General features: G+C 38.9%; 1 protein-coding gene across 6 annotated transcripts in view; it reads left to right on the top strand.

Moving 5' to 3' along the window:
• TLN2 (talin 2) overlaps positions 1-19,991 on the top strand; it is a 142,018-nt gene that overhangs the window by 32,347 nt on the left and 89,680 nt on the right. For 4 of the 6 annotated variants that reach the window (XM_039722844.1, XM_039722845.1, XM_039722848.1 and 1 more), the window contains one exon: positions 10,646-10,728. The exons of 1 other annotated variant lie outside the window; for it this stretch is intronic. The gene's annotated coding sequence lies outside the window, so the exon portion shown is untranslated. Of the gene's footprint in view, positions 1-8,879; positions 9,008-10,645; positions 10,729-19,991 lie in introns of those variants that run through there. One more of the 6 variants, XM_039722847.1, reaches the window with a different exon arrangement.

Here is a 19,991-nt window from a genome sequence, read left to right as displayed (position 1 = left end):
AATACTCTCCACCTTCCCAGATTTCTGTGCAGTTGCAAAGATACAAGGAGGCAGCAACAGTGCCAGAAGAGATGAGCTTTTCTCAAATGCACTGGCTGAGTTCTAGGCAATTGTGGGGATTTCTTCAGATTTAAGATACTGATCCTTGGTCTTTTCCCTGAGGGGGAGCCTCTCCCCTCCAGCAATTCAGAAATATTTCAGAAGAATTGGATATCGTGGAATTGAATATTTTACATTGCTAAAACTTTGCTCCTCTGCCTATTGTGTGTGTTTCTTGAAGCTACACTAATGTCATGCAACATTTAGTCTTTGCTTGATCCTACAGTGGTGCAAGAATTGATCTGTCATTTTCTGTGCTCTGACTGATGTGTCCCCTGTCACTTTCTAACGAAAAGTTTCCTCTGTAAATATTTGCCAGTTGCCAGTTCAGGGCAGCATTCCAAGTGGCAAACATGTCAACCAGAAGTGTGTTTCTTCCCACATGCTTCTCCCTTTGCCATTCCAAAAAGAGCATTTGGCTTGGACATTCTTGGCAGAATTGCTTCCAAAAGCTTGTTGTCCATCTGCTCGTACAGCTTAGTGCTGTCCAAGGAGCCAGTAACACATAGTTGTAGAAGACTTGAGTGTTAATCATTCATGAGAGCAGCTGGAGTGAAAGTAAATCCAGAACACAGCTCTGAATTGGGCTGCTCTGAATTTTCAGACAAGTCAGAAGCTTTACTTCCAGAGTGCACTGTGACAGAAGTGGAATCTATCACTTAAAGCATAATGATGAGTACTTGAAAGTTGTTATGATAAAGCCCATTTAATATCTAAACCACAGATTTAGAAACAGGGCAATAAAAATGCAAGTTGAATTCAGATATTGCCACTTGGCCTGTTGGCCTGTTAAATGTTACCTACTAAAGTACAGTTGCATTATTTCACCAGTTTTCATGAACATGCTCACTTGCTCTCTTCATCCAAAATGACTTATGTATAATGTTGTGCTAATAATTTCCTTAATGTTGGTTCATACATTTCTGTGATCTGTGACCAAGATGAGTGGTACTGAGCAGGTATTCTAGTTGTTGCATTCAACAATCATTTGCATTCTTGATAGACTCTCTTATTTTAATTTTAAGATCTGTGCCTTTTCACAGCAAAAGCTCTCTGGGCAGAAGTTTCAGACTTTTTTGCATCTCTGATTAGTGCTTGTTCTCTGAGTGCTGGGCTCAAGCTGTAGCTGAGCTGTTGCAATACTGGACCTCCAGATCTGAATGTTACACATCAGCTTCGTTTGTCATTAATTGGACTCTGCCTGGATTGGCCGTTGCTCTTCTCATGTGACATCACTCGCGTGTCTGCAGCACTGAGGTCAGTTGTCACCTATGTGCTAACTTGATCCAATAAAACCATTAAATGCAGACTTGGACACAGGTCATGATTATCAAATTCTGCTTTTAGTGCAAATTCTGAATGTAGTGTTTTGGCTTTTTGGCAGAGAATGGGGGAAAGGTTAGGGAGTGTTGTATGCAGTAACTCAAGTCCCAAAAGTTTGCTACGTGTTTCGAGTTGCCTGCGCTATAAGTTTTGGGTTGCATTCATCTTCCTTGTTAAATCTAATTTTGCCAAAACGTTGAATATGGGCTTTGTATGCTTGGAGAATTAATGCACAGGAAGCATGTCTTTTCTGAAGTGAGACTTTGGGATGAAAACCAGAGAGATTGTAGCAGAGCTGCTAAGATGACTCAGCTGAGTTATAACAGTAATTTCTCCTTTCAAAATCTGGAAGCAATAAACACTTCAGATGTGCTTTTTGAATCCAGTGGAATCAGTCCCTTGGGCAGTCGTTGCAGGAAAAAACTTTTGGAATTAACTTTGGATATCAAGTGTATGTTATTGTGAAAATACTGAAATGCAATATGCTGACTGGAGCTAAGAATGCAATGTTTTACCTTCTCCTTTCTAAAGCCTTCATTCTGTGCACGCTGATGTTAGTGTTTCAAAAAGACCAGATAGGAAAATTGCTTCATTTAGTTGGTTTTTTTGGCTTCAACTCCAGGACAATGAATGGAAAATCAGTGAAAATACATCTTTCTGGGATCTCTGTTATTCAAAGTATTAGAAGTCAGTTCATTTTTTCATACAAACAGTTTAGAGTATTGCTGACATGTTGAGAATACTGAGTAGTTCTGTTCTGATTTTTTTGCCTTTAGTGGTTTGGGGAGGGTTTTTTGTTTGGTTTGGGGGGGGGGGGGGGGGGGGGGGGGGAGAGTTTTGTTTGAGGGTTTTTTGGGTTTTTTTTTGCATGAAATCCTGCAGCTGAACAGGACAACCACTTGTCAGTGGCAGGTGAAGGGCATTGTATCCATCTGCAGCTGCAGTGTTGTAGGTCTGCAGTCACCTTAAAAAACTGAAACCAGCTCTGAGTGACTGAGATTGTTGAGTACTTGAAGTTTTTTTGCAGTATTTAAGTAGCTTAGTTGACCTGAAGGCAAACAATGCTTTCTCTTTAGCAAATTGCCTCGGGGTGACCTGATTTAAATTTTTTTCACAGCAAGATTATGGGAGTCTGGGCTGGTGTGTGAGCTTGCAGGAGGTGACTCCAAGGTGAACCACAGTGAGGCAGGAGGTTAGAAATGGAAGCAGCTCCCGTGTGGGGGTGATTGGAAAGGACATCACTTGGGATTTGACAATCTGTGTATGCATCTGAGGGTCTGACTTGGTTCAAGACCATATCAATGCACAAGTGATGGAGATGTGCTTGCTTTTTACCCTATTGAATAAATAGAAAATATTTATATAAAAACCCCTTGATCTAGGACCACCACATATTTAGAAGTAGGAGAAGCAACTTGAAAAGGATTATTTAATGTTCTCCAGTGTAACTCGGGTGCTGTCTCATTTCAGAAACATGTGCTTGGAAAGCTCAGTGTGTCAAGAGAAGGCATCTCTCCTCCATTTACTGGAAGGGGGCAGTGAGAAGGAGGTTGAGCTTCTCATATTTTCAGTTTCAATTGAGTATTAACTGTATGCATTTCTTAGGTATGTGTTTTCCAGCACTGCCTCTCCTCCTTCCCCACTGAAATAGTCCTTCCTGACAATGTTCTCCCCTAGGACTCAGTAAGTGCTGTTCATCCTGTCTGTGAACACTGCAAAGCATCATTTTTGTTCTTTAGGGGACTTGAAGGGAAGTAATTAAAATGACAGGAAGTGCTTGGGACTGAAAGATTTATGTCTGAGGAAAGATCTTATGAAATTCAAAGCATATTTGAATCAGAAAGAATTGATTTGGCAGCTGCATAGTTAAAGAACTGCTGTTTCTTTCTGAAATGTTAACTTAATGTCCTCCAAGGCAAATCAGGCAGAAAGGGAACTGCTTTGTGCATTTTTGGTATAGTGAGCAGCAGTAATGTGTGCAGTCTGTAAACATACTAAATTCTCCGTTGCTGAGGAACACTAATAAGTAGTAGTGATTAAAGCTGCCTTTTCAATTCCCATTCCCACAGTCACATCAAAAGACATGTACCTCTTTCAAGAAGTGAATGCAGGAGGTAGACACTCAGCTTCTTCATCTGTTTGATGTGTCTTCACTCACTTGTATAAATGGCTGTTATTTGGAGAGGGAAGTATATTGAAAGTAGTTTAGATCATGGCTAATGCTGAAATTTTGTATTGGAGGCTTGATACCAAATCACAGTACTGGGAGAACATGAGCTGCAAGCATACAAGAAAATCAAGAAGTTGTGCCTTGGCCTTTACTTCCTCCCAGAAGTGGTTTATTGGACGTTCTCCACGTTTCCTAGTGTTCTGAAGTTGTGTCTTTTCCCAAGTGCTGGTGGAGTTTTCACCTTGGAGTGTTATTTATGCAACAGATTTCCTCCTGTTGGAAACTTCTCACCTTGACTGTGTTGAAAATGCAGAGTGTGCTGATGTGAGGTGTTGGGGGACACCTAGCTAATGTCATGATGAGCTCTGTGAGAAGGCCATGTGTCCTTGCATGTCTAAAGTAACAGCATATATGTATCTGTGTCTATGTATTTAGAGTTGGGCCAGAAGCAGTTCCCCCCACACCTCAGTGAAGCTGCATTTTGTTTGGTATCCAGGTTTCATTCTCAGGAGGTCTAGGACTGGTACTGTCTGTTTATTTGTTTGGAAATTCTTTGTAATGCAGACTGGCCTGGCCCATTAAAGGTTTGTTGGTATGCTAACAGAAAGGAATTTAAATTTGTTTTCTATCATTCTGGTTTGAGTTCAAAATACTTTCTCACTCCATACATCATAAATTTATATGCTAACATGAACTTTGAGTATTTACTATAATTGTGATTCAGTGTGTTTCCTTATGGGATAGTTAATGTGTTGCCTAAATTAAGTGTTTAACAAGTTGGTGTGAAGATATGGAAATTTTACAAACCACTGCTCTTTAAAAGGAAGCTCTTCTGTCTACTGAAGTAATGAGGATAGTATAAAAATGGAAAATCCAAAGTTTCTATCTGTTGAAGCTGGGTTTCCAACACTTTGGATCAGGACTCTCTGAACTGTCACTATACTGACCCTTTGGATGCAAACATGGAGCAGCCCAGCTTTCGAGGAGTATGTTTGGAAAGTTGGCAAACTTGCTGTTAGTCATGCCAAAGAAGTAAACTGTATGTTTTGTCTGCTGCAGTGTGAGTGGGCCATAGTTCTGTTGTGAACAGATTTAGCTGCAAACTTTGTTAACTGCACACAGCTTGAGCATTACACCATCGGAATGGCAGGTGCCCCGTCTTGGTAACATGCTCTGAACAAATTGTACCAACAGCAAAAACCTGGTGCTGTTTTGTTGTGGGATTGGTTATTTTCTTCTCCCTCTCTCTCACCTGCCCACTGAAAGATTACTTTTGTTATTTTATTGCCTCTTCAGCTCATGCACCAACCCTGGACATGAAATCTCAATTTCTAATATCCGTATTGCCAATGACTATTTGCAGGTATTTAGGCAGAAGTGGATGATGAATTGTGTGTCATTGTTCAAAGCAGAAGTGTTCACATTACAGACAATCTCATTGGGGATTGGGAACGTGGCCTGTTGTATCCTGGATTGATAGGCCTTTTGGGATAAGTAGTTTGAAAGGAAATGTGAACCCACTGTAGAATATTGAGGAGAAAGGTTTGAGGCCTGAGTGATTAATGACTTTAAAAAAAAAGGAAAAGTGCAGGTTTGCATATTGGTTTTTTTTTATGGTAGTTGCTTATGACAGCGGAATTTACACTTTTATATAAAGGTCATGCAAAATGTACTATTTTTTATTTATATTCCCATAGGAGGTCAGAAACTCAGCAGGTGCCACTGAACCAGTGAATCTTTGCCTTAGACTGCTGAATAACTGATTCTGTAATGTTTAGCACCATAAATGAAATGGTAGCTGAGATACAGTAGTTGCAAGTACATATTTGAATATTCGGAGTGTACAGCACCACATCATGAGAAGAAAGTAGTCCCTTTGCTGAGGGATTTCTGCTGTGTGGGGTTGTGGTCACTGCTCAGCTCCTGGTATCCTGCAACTGTTCTAAGGCAAGCTGCACTGGCTGTTCTTATGAAAGCTAGGCTTAGCATCTTCTTTGCATTTGTTAAACTGTTTGCAGACTGTTTTGAAATAAAGGATGATATTAACATAGATTCCAAATTATGAAAGGTCAGAAACTATAGGTAGTGTGAATGGTGTCTTGGTGAGAAAAATGCCATGTACTCATTTTTGAGGACCTGTTGTTTTGCATCTTTACCTGTCATTTTAAATTACTATACATTGTATAATACAGTTGTGAATTATGCATTTAGCTCTGCTTTTAAAAGACTATATTCTAATCACAAATGTATAGCCAGAGATTTTAGAACAAATGAAGAGCCATGATGATGGCTGTAGGAGTTAACTCCTAGCAGATATTACATAATAGTGGTTGATGCTTGTCGTTGTGTGGCCACTCCTGTGGTGGTGCTGGGGTGTGAGGGTCACTCTGTCACCACAGGAGAGTGGCTGGGTTTGACCCGTGGCACCTCCCAGTGCCCTGAGGAGGGCAGGAGGGCCTGGCTGCTTTACACTTCACACCATCCTGTGCAGGCAAGGCAAACTTAGTGCCTCTCATCAGAGGAGAGACTTTGCCATTTGATGCCAACAATACAGCTGTTCTGGGCAAACATGTTTTGAAGAACTTACCAAGGGTGACTTGACTGCATGTGAAGATTTGCTGTAGTAGTTCAGTAATAAAAATCATAGTAATACAAAGATTGAAAGTTACCATTTAACTTTAACCATAGTTGGAGTACAACTTACTTTAAACAAGGTTGTCTTTCTCCTAGACAACAAAATTGGAAACTTTTTTTTTTAATTTACCTAGAGGGGAAGATGGAGTTCAGAATAAAGTTTGGATAATAATTGCTCCTTTATGAAAAACTATTGATTGCTCTTGAAGAGCCCTGAACAGAAGGCAAGTAATGTTTGCTTGACAAAAAGTTCATATTCATGAAAACAGATGAACATTAATCACAGAAAGTTGGGTCAGCAGCATAATGTAAGAGATGAAATTTACATAATTTTGAAAATTAATCAGCGTATAGTTGACTTTAATGATCACAGCAGATACTTTTTCTCTGCTGTATACAAACATGGAGCCTTGAGAAGAAATTAATGCCATACTTTGCTCTTGTGTTGCAGAATTCACTTGTTTTACCTTGTCAGACTTCCTCAAAACTATTATCCCAGTTGTGCAGGTTGTTGTAAGGATTGGTAGCTGAAATACAGTAGGTAAGATCTGATAAGAGTAAAACAATAACAGGTCCTGAGGGGCTGAAAGCTGAGTTTTGGCAGACCAGTGCAGGAATGAGCTACCATCATCTGTCAGGTTCCTACAAAGTCTGGCTTGAACCACCATTAAAAAACTTCACCGTTTTTAAGGAATAACATTTTGTTCCAAGTAGGGAAGAACTGCATTTGAGAGTATAGTTTCATGTGGGGCATAGTCAGATTTGCCTAAATGCTGAAAAACCTTCTACTAGATGAATTGTGATCATTTATGAAGTAGTCTTGAAGCAAGTGAAAGAGACAGGTAAGAAGGAACTAGAATTTAAAGAAGTCCTACTCTACAGGACATCTGAATTAGTACCAGCCTGAAACAGCCATTCAATATCTTTATTGTGTGCAAGGAACATAGTTTGGAACTTGATCATAGAACTCGGCTCCCCAGTGTTCCAGATGTCCTAAACTAAACTTTCCAATGTCCCAAAGTAACTATTCCCTTGTCTATAGCTTTAAAATATTAAGCTATTAGCAGATTCATTTAGCAGAGGTGAAGGGGTGGTGAATGCCAGCAGGATTAAAACATACCCTGTGTAATGGACCATAGATTTGGATTTGGTTGTGGTGAAAAAAGCCCCAAACCCACACAATCAAAGAAGCACAAACAAAAAGAACAACCCACAAAATACAGCATAGGAAAAACACACATCATAATCCCAAAGGAAGTATGTGGGCAGAAAGATCTTCCACATTCAGAAAATGTAGTACGAGATGATGCTGGAATTTATGTTTGATCTCAGTGAGCCTGAAATCCAAGTGCTACTGAATGAAACTGTTGCCACCAAGAATTTAGAAAATACCTAGGAAATTTCTATAAAAACAAAACTGTAATTTACTTCTAATTCATAGTGTAGGAATTTGCAGTAGAATTGAGAAAGTACATTTGTCTTCAGTGCTTTTCTTTATTCAGTTTTCTTGTTCTGTAAATAACAACACTAGCATTTGAACCAAAAGCAGTTCATAGAAATGTAGCTGCAGCTAAGGAAAGAGAAGGGGAGGGGGGAGCCAGGGGGCTACTGCTAAGAAATACTCCAAATACTCAGAAAGCCATGTGTAAACTTCTGCAATGAGGTGCTTCATGCACTCACTGCTCCCACCCTCCAATAACTGTAAACAAATGCTGGGTTCAGGGCAGCTGCTTTGCTGACTGGGCTTCTAGGCAGTCTAGTTCCATCTCTGACTACATTCCAGGAAGTGAGGACAATGGAATGAGAAAACAGTGATTAATAGGTTTTTTTAGGGACTCTTTATCTCCCTCTTGATAAGTAAAAAAATATATGGCTGCTTCAGCAGTAATTAACCCACTTGAAAAATGAATGTTGTTTCCACAGTCGTATTTATTCCAGCTAGTCCTAAAATATATCCTAGTACAAACAACTTTTGTTTTCCTTAGACTTCACAAGATATATTGAAATTTCTACTCTTAAGTATTTTGATGGCTTAAAATCTACCATGTAAAATTGCCATTTTGAAACATGGTATTCTATTAATTGAGTTCTTCTGGTAGTACATGCAAATGAATTGTGTTGTTTCATCCCTTGATGTAAAGTGTTAAGATGGCAGTTGCCTTACCCCCTTCCTTCCTAGTCTCACAAACACTTGAGTAAGTAGATAGACCCTCCTCATAAACTACCAAAAAATAACTTTTTAGTTACCCATGTTTGGTTACAGCTTGAAAAAAACAAACTATTGGAGGGGTTTTTGTGTTTGCTTGATTTTTTTTTTTCTTTTTATTTTACGCAATGATTCTGTTTTGGAACTGCATTTGAAAAGGGCAAATTTCAAAGCAGTTTCACAACTATTTAAATCATCATGAGGTAGCAACATATATTGAATTGGAAAATTTATCTGGGGACCTTTGTGGGGTGCAACTAGAAGGAAGCAATATTGGGATGGTCACTTCATTCTCTGCTATGTCTGGTTTTGCTCTTTGCTAGATGTGCTATGTTCTATGGGCATTCAGCTTTTGATATAAGTCCAGAAAGTGTCAGCCTTCATTGGTGGTGGTTCTGAGTAGAGGTGAAGATGCTTCAGCTGGTGCTTTGTGCTTGCAGAACATGGGGACTTGAAAGGGCTTCTGGTGTCCTTGTGAACAAAGACTGAGAACAAAGACAGGTGGCAGTTGCAAGTGACTGAACTACTTCACGTCTGCACTTGATAGAAATTTTAGAACTTTCAAATATACGCAGGTATGGAGAAGGACATAGTGATGTCCAGGAAGTGGGGTGGCTGTGAGTTTGTGGGCTGTACTGAACAGGAATTGGCATGTTACTGTAATGCAGATACTTATCTTGCAGATCAATCCCTTGGGCACTGGTACAGGCACCCCAGGGAATGCCTCAGGTGTTCTGGGAGCTGAATATGCTTTTATCCTCACCTTATATTTGAGTGGGAAGCCCAGGAGGTGCAGGCTGCTGGCATTCCTTTAATTAGATGTAATTGTACAGTACTTGCTCATTACTGGAAACTTGGCAGGCATTGAGAAGTTGGATGAGTGTGAGCAAGGATCTAAATTTCCAAGTAGAAAACTACTGCATTGCCTATTTTAATGCAGGTGCAGGTGCTCAATTTGGTGCTGAAATAATTGTGGTATGTATACTGCATTTACTCTGGCCTGCATTAAATCTGTTAACCTGTAGTTAATAGTTGTGTTGGCATAGAGCTAATGTTGCTTGAAAGTCCACTGAAAGCAAAAACTCACTTTTCTAACCAACCAAGACAAGAAAAACATTCAGTGATGAATTTGTTTTATCACAAATATTTTTGCCAGATTTGGTTGGTTAAAATCTACAATTCTTTTGTTGGTGTGGCCTCAGCTGAAAGGCATTCCCTGCCATGTAGCTCTATGAAAGCATAACTTTAATATTCTTTAACATCCGGGTCTTTCTAAAATGTTACATAAACTGGCTTCAAATTTGGATAGATTTTGAGTTTTTAGATTGTCCAGGAGAGATAAAAATGGGATGAGAGGCTTCCATAACTGCACACATGGAACACAAGCCTTTGCCAGCAGCCAGACCTAAGCCTGGATAATGCTGTGCCTGGAGGTGTTTGCAGATACTGGGAGAGATGCTGGTTTTTATTTCAGAGCACTCTGGAGATCCAGAATTGCTAAATGGCTTGTGTGCAAACTGATTTGCCCATCCTCATGATTATTAAACCACTATGATATATTAGCTTTTGTTCAGAGTAAAAACTAACAAATGAGCCTAAGAAACCTAGGGGGAAATAAAGAAAACAAAGTCTAATAAACAAAGCCTGAAAATACCCAAATAAGAGAATCTACCTCCTCAAAACAGCCAAAGCCTTGAGACAGAGTTTGTCATCTTTTAAAAACAAAACTCTGTTTTTTACCTTGTTTTTGCAATCATACTTTCAGAAGGGAGATTGCCCAGAGAGGCCTTAGTTGTGGTGCTTTAAACTGTTATTCCACACAGGGACAGTAAACCATGGAAAAACACAGCTAATGCAAAATAAACCATTTTGAGTGGTCAGTGGGATAATTTAATTTATGTTAACACCCAGACTTGTGCTGTGTTTTCTGACAACTGACACTTTTGGCAATTTCAAAGTGTTTACCTGTAAATACTCATGAATTCATTTATTATGGGCTCTTATGTGTGAGTAATTTAGAAGCCTGGACTGAAATTTATTTTCTTGAGCACAAAGACATTTTGGCAATGCAAATTCTGACTCCTGAAGGGAAAAGGAAACTTACAACTTCCTGAGTTGTTTTCTTTCCAGTGTGTTGACAGAGAAGGTACATGAAAAATAGAAATTATTGAACTGGGGATAAGAAAGTAACTTATTTGTATTTTGTGTTACAGACTTGGTTGCTGGAAGCCTTCCATGTGATCAAACAGTACTTTCAGACAAACTAATTTTCTATTAAATGAAGTTTAATTTTGAGGTAAGGTCTGTTTAATTTTCTTTGTTATGCATATAATGACATAAAACCTCCAGTAATTTAAAAGCTTGTACATATTAGTATAAAATTTTCTTTAGAGAGTATGTGAAATATATACTTCTGTGGCTGTGTTTATGAAGAGAGAATCTGAGCAAAAAAATAAATGTGATGCATGAATATTGAAGTGCCAAATAAATATTGTAATTAACAGCTTGGAGATTAACCTGACTATGACAGACATTGACTGTTTTGAAACAGTTGCCAGGGAGACTGGAGAGCGTGATCATGTAATAAGTGATTTCTCTAAGCCTTAGGAAAAAGGGCCATGCCTTTCATTGGTATGAAACAAATAGCTGAGAAGATTACTTAACTCTTTAATTTGAATACATGTAAGAGGTGGCAAAAAGAACAAGGAAAAATCATTACTAGGATAACTTCACAGATACATTACCACTTCTGTACTGTAATGCTCTCAGAAGAGAATGTCACTAAATGGTAAAATTGGCTTTGGGCAAGATGTTGATAAATCTCACCCCATGTTCTTAATCTGTTGGAGTTACTTTGACCTTGTCCACATTACTGTTCTAAATGTGTCTCTGGCTTTGACTGCTCATCTGGAAATGGAGCTTGAAATACTGAAAGGTCGCTAATGGAATTTTGTCCTGCAATTCTCCATGTTTGAAAAATGTCTTCAGTGAACTTTCAAAGCAGCCTATAATTAAAGCAATGTGTCTGTTTGTATCAAATATGTTTAAGGACAAGGTTAAATGAAGGTGTTTTAGGTACACATTGAAGTAGGCTTTGCTAAGAAAAATAACAAAATATGTGAATTGAGCTTCATCCATTTTAAGCCTGCCGAGCTGACTTTGAGCTTATTGGTGAGATGTGCTCTTGGTGAGCACATTTGGTGTAGGAGGAGGTTTGACTTCACATTTGCACACAGTTGGCAGTGTACTAGACTAAGTATAATCTAATTGACATGTAATGTTTGCACACACTGTTGCCCCTTGTTAAAAGTTCAGCTGTGTTTCATGATTTCTTTGTTCCTCTGTCTGCTGTAGAAGCAGTGGATGTTTTAGGGTTCAATGTTGTTCCCTTCTGAAATCTAGTTTTTTTCAGATCCTGCTCATAAATCTTTATAAGGATTACACAACTTCTGATTTCTGTCCTTCCTTATCCAGTGGTTGTGAGGGTTTTTTTTACCTTGGGGGTATGGAGTGCTCTTAAAGCTGGAGCTCAGTCTGTGTTGTCCTGTTTTGTGGCTGTGACAGATGTTAATTTGATGGGTGCAAACACACTGTTCTTGCTGAGCTTTTCTGTTTTCATTAGTGTTGCTGATTCTGGTAGTAACTGAGCTTTCTGCACTCTCTAGCAATAGGTCTTTTTCCTTTCCTCAGCTACTCTTTTTTTTTCCTTTTTATCCCTCTATTAGTTGTTCAGAGCTCTTTTGACTGGCCATTCCCTGTTTGTTTCTTCCTTTGGAAGTGTTTTTTTTTAATGAAAAATAATTCACTAATTAAAAAGCAGAGTCTGACATCTCTCCCTGAACCTGAGGTTCAAAAAAAAGTTTAGAACTGGCACTCAGCCTTTGAAATTATGAGAAATGGTTAAGTTTTGAGACATCTTGTTGTTCCTTCCCTTCCCTCTCTGTTCAGGGTGCTGGCATCAGAAAATGAAGGGAGCATGCACTAAGGTCATGCAACCTTGCTGCAGTAGCATCAACCAAAGCAGTACTATTCTAAAAATTGTGAACCTTGACTGGTAATGTGTGTGGGAAATCTCAAGGAGGTGATGGAGTTTGGAAGAGCAAGAGTGTTTTTTTAGTAGCTATTTAAACCCATTGGAAGGCAATTGCATGATCTGCTGTTTTTCTCTGGCATGGCACCATCTGAATTGTAGACTGGGTGTAAACTGTTGCCTGCAGTTTTCCAGCATTGCCAGGGTATGATGACAGTTCCATGTGACCACCTTTCTAATGAGGGATGTATGTTGGATTACAGTTGCTGCCTTCACTGACATGAAGCTTTCTTTGTTTTTACTATTTTTTGTAAATTATTTTCTATCTCCATGACATGAAAACTGATAAAGAATTGTAATTTATTGTAAAAAATGTGTTAATCTCATGTTGATACCAAATTGTGATAGCTTGTGAGGAAAAAATTGTCTGGGTAGTACTACAGTAGATGGAATAGAGACCTGAGGGTTTAAAGGGTAGAAACATAACTGAATTAAATATAATTTAGATTTAAGTAGTGCTTGGCTTTGTTTTGAATTCTCCAATAGGTGTTATCTGGTAAAAAGTGTGCTAAAGCAGTGAACTTAGATGATGCTGAACTATGTGATTTTAGAGTGCATTTCATTGTTCTGTGTATGGCTGTTTGAACATAGAAGGGATTTAATGCATTCTGTGCTCTTGAACAGATTAAAAATGGGTTATCTTGCTTAAAGAGTACCTGTAGCTTTGACTGGGACCCACTTTGCCATGCTTTCCCTAATATAAATGACAGTCAGTCTCTAAGCTGTCCACCTGAATTTTCACTAAATGAGTGAGCTCTTTACCAAGCCTCTGCTTTCAAATGGGCCTGCAAGAAATAACAGTTTTCCAAGTTAGAAATCTCTTTGCCTTCAGCTTGAATTTGTGAAGATTGTAGGTGAAGAATTGAGGCTTATTGTGGAGATCATAGTTTGGTTGTCAGCATTACTGCCAGTTGTGTGAATCCTCCACATTTTCTGGGCTTACCTAAATAAGTGGAATGCTGACTTGCTAAGCCTACTATTACGTTCATTCAAATAACATTTTATAAATGTTTAATTTTTTCTGCCTCACTTCCTGTTTAAGTGATCTCTTTTAAATAATTGAATTAATTGATTTTTGGGACAAATGGATCAAAACCTACTGAGAGCAGTTTCAGTGACTGGTAAGTCTACCATTTCAGATGGAATCAATGAGAGCAGAGAACCATTCCATTTAAACCCCATTACAGGACTGGCAAAAGATTACTGTATTTGAGCCTCACTAATTTTCTTCTGTGTAGCAAAGCTGTTTTTCAAGTCTTATCAACCCCATCTAATTCTGAATGGTGATGCTGATCAAAATTATCAACGTGGACTTACTTCAGTGTTTGCAGTAGCTAAGTGGATTTCATATTATTAAGTAGTTCAGATTCTGGAACAAAGAAGGAAGCTTGTTTACAGAGCTTGTAAGAAACTCAAGCAGCCTATTAGTTGGCTTCATGTTCCCTAAGGTAGATAATCAAGTAGATGTGTATGAGGTAACTGTTGACTGCTGTTCTTCTTAAAGAAAATGACAAAAAAGCTCCTGGGCAGCATCAGATGATGTTCAGGAGGGTGAAAGGAAAGCAAAAGAAGATGATTTACCATGATGATTTATTTGGGACTTTGCAATACTGTTTCTCTGCCAAAACATGTCACTTAAAAAAAAGAAGTAAAGTAGAAAATACAGAGTAATAGTTAGACCACAGCAGGTGAACCCAAGAAGTCATATCCTTGCTTGTCATTAAATGACTCAGGTAAGAGCTCCCAGTGTTTTATTACATCTGTCTTTGTGGTGCCTCCCAAGAATGGCAGGTGGAGCTCAGAAGTTTGAGTGATGGCTTCAGTTACTTCAATGAGGGGAAAAAAAAAAGCGTTGAATTGAGTGTACTCAGAGGTTGTAGACCTAGGCATAAAAGCTTTAAAATTGTCCTTCAAAACATTACAGTATTTAAGCAGTTGAAAATAGAAAATAGTGTGAATATATAGAACTGTTCTAGCCTGGATTTAACAGCCCATTTTCTAGTTCAACCTATTGCTATTCTTAGTGTGTTTTAGAATCTAGGTGAAATGTTTCAAATAGTCACATCTGCTGCTTTGGAAAATCAGTTTATCAGCTAAATCATTCCACAGAATATGAACTATTTTAAATTAAAATTTATTTTTCTTATCCTATAATTTATCTAGGAACTAGAGATCAGAAAATATATTTGAAGCTGTATAAACATATACAAATATATCCCACTGTAAGCAAGTTGAAGTGTTTGAGATGGACCTAGATTTACATTATAGGAGTTGAGTTTAAAAAAATAAAGCAGCCCTCCAAAACCCAACAACAAACCCTTTAAAAAGAGGGAAAAACAAACCCACAGCAAATAAAAATGTCTTCTATATATCAGATACCTTTTAGTAATAGTCTGTTCATATATTTGCTACTGTTCTCCCAAGGACTCTGGGGGAGGAACCTGGCCAAAGGATGTGATTCTCTTCTGGTTTCTAGAGAAACTCATGCTTCTGGTTTTTGTTTTCTCTTGCAGTCTTCTTGCAAAATAGGAAAAAAGTCTGGAAGGCCTCTTCAAAGACATGTCATTGACTGCCATAGTGAAGGCTCTTGCTGCTGAGGCTTGTGATTTCTCTGTTACAACTAGCTCCAGTCAAGCTCCTTGCTTATCTTATCTAAAAGCTGTTTCAGCTCTGTCTGGGACAGTGACATTCCTTCTGTAGTTCTTGTAATTCATACTTCCTTTTGAAGATTTATACAAGCAAGTTTTCAAATATGCCTTTTGACTTAAAAAGCAAGCTGAAGTTCAATTGCTAATAAGCTGACTGTCCTATAAACAACTCTTAATTAGACCCAAATATTTTGGTCTCTTACATAATTCTGCTTGAGGGAACTTCCTTGCTGGGCTCTTAGCAAAAGAGATGCTGTTGCTATATGACTATAAAGCATGAACTGAGAATGGTATCTATTAATGCTTGCTAGTAATTACAATGCTTGCTCTCATAGTAACCTTTCAAAGCTTGTCCTGGTTCATCTTTGTTTTGCTGTGGGAGGTGGTTTGTTTTTTTTTTTTTCCAAGTAGTTTATTTGTAAAATTTAGTACTGCATGCTGCAGCTAAATGCAGTGAATTTTTCCTGAGATTCTTGAAGTTTTTTTAAGGTAAACTTGCTTATCAGCATGTGTGGTATGTGTATACAGCCATAGTGGTTGAGCAGGGATTTTCTTAGGGCAGGGGGGCATGTGAGAGTTCTTGCATTTTAATTGTCTGTACATACTTGCAAACAGAATAAACCATGTTTAGTGCTGTACAGTGTTAAGTTCCTTGTATTCTAACCAGTGGAAGGAAGGGTTGTGCTTTTTTTTGGTTGCTTGTTTGAACTTCAAGAGTTCTGATCAGCCACCCCAGTCAGTGTGTGGTGTCTGAGGTTGTCAAGCTGCTTTTGGACCCTCCAAGTTGATACCTTTGACTTACTGCCCATTTAGAACATCAGCTTTTCCTCTGTTGGTTTACTGCTCTTGCCTTCTGCTTTAAGCTGATTAGAGGGGAAACTAAGAGATATTCTTTTGTTTCCCTTCTGACCAGAAGAGAGTCTAACCTTTCTGACAAGACAACTTCCAGCCCAGTTCTTACAAGTCTGATGTTTGTGCATGAGTGATAGTTCCCCCTGAAAGCTCCTCACCACAGAGTTCCCAGTGGAATGGCAACAACCAGTGATGACATCTTCACAGTGTCTTGTCCAGCAGGGAGCTGATGATGGCCTTGCTGTGGGCATACATTTCAGACATACAACCCTCAGATGATAGTTTGGTTCCTATACTGGAGAATCAGCTTAGTCTCAGAAAATCTGTTCGTGGCAGCCCTTAAGAGATTGTGGTATAAACAAGTTACAGATTGACAGCAGTGGAGCACTGGAGAGAGGCTCCTTGAAGGGTGCAGTGCCACCTCTTTTATGATAAAATGCCAACGTAGGTGCAACTATGAGTTTAGAGTAAAATGGGTGTTGCTACTCTCTGTGCCTGTCTGCCTGCCTTATGGTTCCATTATGCTCTGTTTTTGAAGGATGATGCTTTCATCTGCATTCATAATTTTGTAAATACACAAAGCTATCAGTTCAGCTGGGTTTGTACTTCAGAGTGCATTTTGCTCATGGAGGTCTTAGCTGGCACCAGTCCACTAAACAAGTATTTCATAAGTACAATAGAATTAGATGTTCAACCTCTGTGAGCAACAGAAAATGTCATCTGTCCTGTATTGCTGGTCTCCAGTGCCAGTTGGTGGGAATACTGAAAAGAATAGAGGACTTCTGATTAATTGGATATTGTTACAAAGTTGGTCTAGTATAAAAATACACAGCTTTGCCTCTACTAACATGTACACATACAGGCTTTTAGGCTGTGACAGTCTCATGACCTAGATTTGTGTTTGCTCAAGCTTGAATGAACCAGTTAAGAAATATCTCCAGGGAGACAGACCTTTACTAAATCATGGCAGAGCTTTGCTTTTAACCATAGCACTGGCAGTGACAACTTTCCTTTGACTGGATGGGCGTGGTCCGTGTTTGGCAGTGTCACTGGTGGCTGTTCCACGTCTGCTTGGTTGTGAAATGCAGGTGGTTTTGGGCTGTGTGTTACCTCAGCCCTCACTTGGCAAGGATGTGAAATGCACAGGCCCTCATAGCATTGAGCTGACATTTTGCACTCTGTTTGCTTAGCACTGCAGTTCAGAATATACTGATAAAATCATGGCCTCGTCAGCTCAGACACTGTGGGTATGAGGGTAGGAATGGTACAAATTAAGCCAGGTGAGTAGGCAAATGATGAGGGAGGTCAGTCTGCACTGTTTCCCCTCTAAGTCCCCCTTCTCCCTGCATCTTTATTTTGTATTTAATTTTATTATTTTGGCTTGATGGTAGTTGATTCCTGTTGAAATTGTGATACAAACTTCTCTCCTTGTCAGTATTGGGAGAAACAACTATTTACCTTGTGTTACATGTCTCTTGAGAGGCCTTGTAAAATGCTTGTTGGGATAACTTTGCTCCCGTGCCTTGGTCTGTCTGTCATCAGCAGCTGATGAGGTCAGTGCCACCTTCCCAGTCTAGCAGAGCTGGACTCTCAGGTACAATTTAGTTTCGTGGGAGATCTTTTCTGGAATTTCAGTAATTTTGGTTTTATGATGTTAATTACCTCAGCAAGGTATTGTGGAATGGAGACACATTTTGTGCATTACCTGAGGCTTACATTCAGAGTATTGATTTGACTTCTGTAATTTTCTCTAATTTCACTAGTGTAGAGTTGGATCCTACACTGATTTAGTATTCTCTTAATGAGCCTGACAAAAAAAATCATGAAAGCTCTCTAATTAGGGCAAGTCTGAACTTGATCGTATGTGTGTCATCCATCTCAAAGCTTTGAACATTTTAACATAGATGCATTCACAAACAGCAGACAAAACTCATTTTTGCATACTGTTACAGAAGGCTTTTTAAGGGGCTGGCTGGGAAAGACATTTGTTGGTGAAGCAGAAGTGGGACAAGGAAGTTTGAGAGTAAATCTATGCAAAAGCTGTTCATTTACTATGGTAGCACAGACAGTGTAAAAATTACTGTTTAGTTAGAAAATACCTTTCTAGAAATTACTCTTGGAGCTGATGGAGGAAGAGGTGCAGTAGGATATGAATAAATTAATTTCTAACTCAGCTTTGGCAGTCCTACTAGATGTTGGTTAGTTCTGTTTTGCTCCTCTTGAATGACACCAGGAGTAAAAACAATTTCAAATTAACTTCCAGCAGAAATTAAGCGTGGGGGTGTTTTGGCATCAACTTTCTTCCTGTTAATTTGTGAACGTTTCTCAAACAAATATGTTGGAGCTTTTGTTGAAATTATTAGTTTCTGACTTGCAATAGGCAATTTAAAGATTTATTTCATTTCAGGTAAAATAGACTTAATAGGTTTTAATATGTATAAGTGTTTCATCAAATAACTTTTTTTTAAAATGTTCAAATTGTTTTACTGAAAATACCTACTTTACAAGATATGAAGAGATGTTTAGTTTTGTAAATATTAGTCCTTAGATTTTCAGAATTCTCAGATTTTTCTCTTCATTTTTTAATAAAGAGAAATTATTAAAGAAAAATATTTCAACTGCTGATGGAGTGTGTATCTGCTTCTAAGCCCATACCTTTGTAATTTATGTAACAGCATCCCAGCTCTAGAGAGAATGTATCCAGGGAGAGAACTTTTGGGGAAGGTTGCAGCAACTCAGGTGAGACTTGCAGGAGGGCTGTGCCAATGGAAGGAAGTGTCTGCTCAGGCTTTGTCCTGCCAAGGGACAGGGACCAGAGCCCAGGGTGGCCCAGCTGGGGCAGCGTTTGCCTCCTGCTGCCCTGCTGGAGGGTGCTCCTGCCAGGGATGTTCTGGCTAGTGGTGTATAATCACTCCTTAACCCAGAGGCATGCATTCCTCCAGCTTGAAGTTACTTTTAAGAACCTTATTGCTGCCTCATTCTTGTTTTACTTTTCAGTCCTTGATAACATCTTGGGATAATATCTTATTACTTCACCTTATATCTTATTATCTTGGATAATATGTGTTTGACATATTTGTGCTTGTTTGCTTTGTTGGCAAGGTATCTCTGGGAGCACACTGAGGCCTGCTCATCTGAATTCAAGCACTGCTTAGAATTCTGTGTTGTTCAGATTTTCCAGAACGTGAGCCTTGTGATGGTTCAGCTCAAGGCTTTGACATACACACTCTGATATAAATCTGCAGGCATTGGATTCTCTGAGTTATGCTCTGTGGCTTTTTTAAGATCTCAAAGCTGCTGCTATTCTCCCAAAGCTGTCAGATTCATAATTTATTATTTCAGTCTCCCACCTTACAAGCACAGATTAGTCACAGTCTGATTTAGAAATTTCCTACTTTATTACTCACAGAGAATTAGACTACCAGGCAAACTGTTCCATGTAAAATTTTCTTAATTTCCAGGATACTTTTAAGTTTTGGTCAGCCATTCCACAGACTGAGTAATTTTGGGGGCACAGAGAGTCCATTACTTGCACAGAGAAATATTTAAATGTGATGTGAATCAATGTATAGAAGATAAAGGGAATATGGAAGATATTTTCCCCTTGTTTTCCTCTGTGATCCCAGCCCTTTTTCTTGACCAAGTTCTTAGATCTTTTGAGAAAAAACAGCTGTCCTGTTCTGGCTGTTACCCAGGAGATGGAAACTGCCTATCCCATTTATTACTGAAAGCCAAATGGAGAGATTTAGAGCCTGAGGATAATCTGGAGGAGGCAAATAAAAACCTTTCTCTTGAGTTTGAGAACACAGTCTTGGAGGAAGCTGATAAGTCATGAGCTCTTTTCATAAGCTCTTTTTCAGATGAAGCATCCTTTGGTGTCTCTGAAACCAAGAACACTGAACTGAAGGAAACCAGACCACTGATATAGTTAGGTCCTTCCTTCTTTGAGTTGAATTTGACCCTGGAAAA

Source organism: Passer montanus, unplaced genomic scaffold (genome assembly GCF_014805655.1).
Source record: "Passer montanus isolate IOZ18808 unplaced genomic scaffold, ASM1480565v1 scaffold5, whole genome shotgun sequence".
NCBI classification, from domain to species: domain Eukaryota; kingdom Metazoa; phylum Chordata; class Aves; order Passeriformes; family Passeridae; genus Passer; species Passer montanus.
The sequence above is the reverse complement of the archived record's forward strand: the minus strand, read 5'-3'. Positions and strand labels throughout refer to the sequence as shown.